The 4954-nt window shown below is 39.5% G+C and overlaps 1 protein-coding gene across 1 annotated transcript in view; it reads right to left on the bottom strand.

The window, feature by feature from the left end:
* Nucleotides 1-740, bottom strand: part of mlc1 (modulator of VRAC current 1) — an 11486-nt gene extending 10746 nt beyond the window's left edge. The window contains exon 1 of the mRNA XM_005930303.2: nt 642-740. The gene's annotated coding sequence lies outside the window, so the exon portion shown is untranslated. The remainder of the gene's footprint in view (nt 1-641) is intronic.
* Between the last annotated feature and the right edge of the window lie 4214 nt (nt 741-4954).

Here is a 4954-nt window from a genome sequence, read left to right on the forward strand (position 1 = left end):
ATATCGTTATCGCCTGAAATGAAAAAAACATATAGTGATATGAAAAAATCTTATATCGCCCAGCTCTAGTTAGCCTAAATATTTAGTTTTCTGTAACATTTAGATTTAACATTTAACATTTCGATTTAACATTTACCATTTAGATTTAAATATAACATTTAGATTTAATATTTAACATTTAGATTTAATATTTAACATTTAGATTTAATATTTAACATTTGATGAAAAGTTACAAATATTTTACTAAATGTTGTAAAAAATTACTCGAAAAAACATGTTTTTGTAAGGTTTTGAGCTAAATGTGGAAAAATGTTGCCGTTAATTTCAGCATGTTTCCCTTTACAAACTGCGCCCCATAAAATCTCATATAAATCATTTCTACAACCACCAAACACAACAAAAACAAGCCACGATTAAACGAGCAGTTATGTAAAACGTGCTAAATGTCCGCTAAACAAACAAAACCAAACCAGAAGTTCTTCAGACTTCATGTAACCGCTAAAGAAAGGCTAGTTATTTTCCAGAGCTATCACCAATTCCAAACACCAAGTTTCACCACGGTCTGACCAGTGAAAGAGCCACAAAAGAAGACCACAAAAACACATAGCGGCACAAATGCGCTAAGACAGAAATTGGCTTACCATCCAATTTCCTTCATTATTTTTGCCAGTAGCCGGTAGCCTCGTGATTATCAGCAGTTACCACTGCGAAATAGCCCTGCCAGGGATATTTCTTCTTCTTCTTCTGTATAGCGTTTATTGGCGGTTGGCAAACAGCAAAATGGTGCATTATCACCACCAACTGGTGTGGAGTGTGGACCGAAATGACTAAATGACTAAATAAATAAATAAATAAAATTAAATATTCAAATTCTCCCGAACAAATGGGTCTGCCTTAAAAACCAAAATACAGCCTGATAACTTTCACTTATAGAGCTCACACGAATCAAACAAGTCCAACTTCACTTTCATATCGTCCAGCTTTTTGATCAGTTGTCTCCTTTCCATATCATACTTCTGACAATGCAATAAAACATGTTCTATTGTTTCCTGTTCCCTACTGCAGTCACACTCCCCTGTACAGTGTTTACCTATTAAAATAATGTGCTATTTAAGCCAGTGTGTCCAAATCTCAGTCAAGATATAATCGTCTCCTCTCTCCTGTTTCGTCCTGTACTTCTCATTTCCCCCACTTTCCTTTGGATGTTGTACAACCATCGCCCTTTCCTCTCCTCCTCCCATTGCTTTTGCCACCTTTCCTTCATTTTGTATCGTATTCTGCTCTTGAGCTCCGTCCTACTCACACTAATAACCATATCTACCATCGGTCTCCTTGTTGCGACTTTTGCTGTCCTATCTGCCATTTCATTTCCTTTAACTCCATGATGCGCTGGTACCCATAAGAATGTGACCACAAGCCCCATCATAACAAGTCTGAACAATGTTTGCTGGATCTCTATCAGAATGTCAGGTCTGCAGTCTGAGTGGCTGTCTTGCAAGCTGGCCAGTGATGAGCTCGAGTCTGAGCATACCACAAATCTTAGTGGTTTCGTTTCCTCAATCCACTGGACTGCTAACAATATGGAAACCATTTCACCTGTGTATACTGACAAATCGTCATTGATCCTTTTCCCCACCTTGATATTAAATTCAGGAAATATAAAGGCTATCCCACTTTGGTTGGCTGTATTCTTTGATGCATCTGTGTAGATTTTGACATAACTATAATACTGATTAATATATTCCTGCACTGTATGCGAATTTAAGATAACACCCCTCTCCTTGGTCTTTTTCTTTAACAATGTGAAATCTACTACTGCGTCAGGGAGCATCCATGGTGGTATTGTAGGCAACGGTATTATTTGACTTATGTTTATCTTGTCCAGATTAAGTTCAGCTGCTTTCTGTCCCACTGTCCACCCAAAGCTCTTCAATTGCGTTTTCTCTTTTTCTCACCATGGTTGAAAAACAGTTTTTGTCAGATGATTGTGACCATGTCCTTGTAAACTTGCCCAGTAATTCAATGTCAGTTGCTCTCTTCTTAATTGTAATGGCATTTCCCCCATTTCAACCTGTAGTGCTGTTGCAGATGTTGTTTTGAATGCACCTGAGCAAAGTCTTAACGCTTGATTTTGGATACTATCTAACTTACGAAGACTTGTTCTGGCAGGAGAATTATATACTATACACCCATAATCCAATACTGACCTAATCAGCCCAGTATATATAGCTTTTAAAGATTTCCTATCAGCCCCCCAGTCAGTTCCCATTAAGCACCTGATTACATTCAACACTTTCTTGCATCTGTCTATTATTTTCTGAATATGTATAGTCCATGTCACCCTTTCATCAAACCACAACCCCCAAAATTTAAATAGTTTTACCCTTTCCAATTCCCGTCCATATAATCTGACCCTGACGTCAACCCCACCTCTTTTTCTTGTAAAAACCATCAACTTAGTCTTATCAACTGAGAATTTAAACCCCCATTTATATGACCACTGTTCTATTTCTGCGATTGCCCCCTGTACTTTCTTCACCAAAAAGTCTAACCATCGTCCCCTTGCCCACATTGCCCCATCGTCTGCAAAAAGTGAAAACCCCATTCCACCCTCTATGTTCCTAAACACATCATTAATCAGCAGTGAAAACAATAGCGGGCTAACTGTGCTTCCTTGTGGCGTTCCATTTTCTATTGGCAAACTCTCTGAATAACTCCTCCCAATCCTTACTATTATTCGTCGGCCTTCCAACAAATCCTTAAACCATCTGAACATTCAACCATTTATACCCATTTCCCTCATTTTTATCAATAGACCTTCCCTCCACATCATATCATATGCTTTCTCTATATCAAAAAAGACCGCCAGCACACTTAGATTTGGATGTCTCGAGACTGGTCTTGGTCTCGACCACTTTTACGTGGTCTTGGTCTCGACGTACTGTTGTCTTGGTCTTGTCTTGATCTCGACGGACTTTGGTCTCGGTCTTGGTCTCGCTGTCTCGGTCTTGCTGTCTCAGATCAACATAGTGGTCGGGAGATTTGGAGTCAACAGTATCCATGACACACAGCATAACGTTCGATAATGTATCATGCGCAAAAGCTTTAGCTCTAAGAGCCGTGCTTAGAGAGTGCTTTGTAATGAATCAGAATAGTCGACTCCCATTGAGCGAGAGCCGGCTCCTCAATTAATTTCCTTTCGCTGCTCAGCTGTCACACAGCGACACACAGTGGCTCAGCCATGCTCAAATCCCTCCACATTGTGGCATTTTATTATTTCGCCTTTCACGCCCTTCAAACACAACTAAATGCAACCCGTTAGATTGAGCAGTATGCCCGGTCAGTAAGTTACAGAAATGTCAGCGACTTCGTCTGTCATAAAGTTTGCGTTCATAGAACACAAAGAGTTTTTGGTAAATGCAAAAAAGAAGCATTCGGCAAAGTGCAGGTTTTGCAAAGTCTCCTTGACCGAGACAGCCGGGACTACCTCAACCTTCACCAGGCACCTGGAGCGCAAACACCCTCAAAGGTAAGCTAGCCAGTAGCCGTCTATCCATCTTCTAACTCTTCTAACTACCTTTCCAACCTCAGATGACCAGGTCATGTTTATGTAATATTGTTATTTATAATGTGTTCTTCAAACATTATAAATTATGTAGGGACAGTTTTTTTGCAACCGTCCCTGCAGACTTAACTTTAACTTAACATTACGTTACATGCTATGTACAGGTAGCTAGCGCTAGCAGTGGCTATCAGCTACTTAAACAATTTTCACTAACTTTAGGTATTTTGGTGAATTCATTGAGCAGAAATATATTGAAACCATTTCAGTGAGCACTTTAAGGGCTGGTATGATGTGGTTTGTTGTCGACTTTAATGGGCATATTTATGTGGTTGCTGACTAGAGTTGGATGTCTCAAGACCGGTCTTGGTCTCGAGACTTTTACGTGGTCTCGGTCTCGTCTTGGTCTCGACGGACTTTTGTCTTGGTCTTGTCTTGGTCTCGATACCCTCTGGTCTTGGCCTTGTCTTGGTCTTGGATTAGGCGGTCTTGACTACAAGTCTAAGCACACTCTCCTTATTCACTTGTGCCTTCCTTATCTCATGTTCTAAACATAAAGCTGGATCCATTGTGCCCCTCCCACTCTGATACTGAGCCAAATATCCTTTCTTTTCTACATAGAACACTAATCTTTCATTTATCATTCTCTCCATTATTTTGCAGACGTTGGGTGTTAATGCTATTGGTCTGTAGTTTCCTGGTTTCGTATCTTCTTTCCCTGGTTTACGTATTGGTATTATCACTGCCTCCTTCCAGCTTGGTGGCAACTTCCCCAGGGCTATTTCCGTCAACAACCTCCATTTTAGACCCACCTACAGACATGTGACTGGACAGGCGCCAAATGCAGTAAATTTGGTCCCATGTGGGTTTTGCCCCTGCAACTTCTGAACATGGCATCATTACTGTGATCCTATTGGCTCAAACAATTAAAAAGGAGTGTCAATCATGCAAATTGGCCAAAAGAAACCAAAGTTACAGCCCCTCAGATTTTAAAGGGCCAGAGGCCAATTAAACTCTCCATGCACATGGCAGAAAAGGCCCTTTGCCATGTAAATGCGTGGTTAATTATTCAAAAATATATATTGAAAAAGCAAGCATTTTTAGGCCTCTTAGTAAAATTAATTAATTTCTGCTCTTTAATACCTAAAGAATTCAACTGACATAGTGTCCAATGTGTGCCAAAATTTGACATTTTTATACAACGTCTGGATATTCATGTATTGACAGTGCTGTAATTTTTCACTGCTTCACTTTAGAAACATAAATCTTTGCACAGATTATGTTTATATGTTGGTTACTGAATTTCTGGAATTAAATGTGATTTGAGGCATATTTTTTAAAAGGGTTATATGCTAAAAAATAAATAAAAAAATTAGGCGAGGATAAGATCTA

This window comes from Haplochromis burtoni, unplaced genomic scaffold (genome assembly GCF_018398535.1).
Source record: "Haplochromis burtoni strain Fernald_Lab_line unplaced genomic scaffold, NCSU_Asbu1 Contig_127, whole genome shotgun sequence".
In the NCBI taxonomy this organism is placed as follows: domain Eukaryota; kingdom Metazoa; phylum Chordata; class Actinopteri; order Cichliformes; family Cichlidae; genus Haplochromis; species Haplochromis burtoni.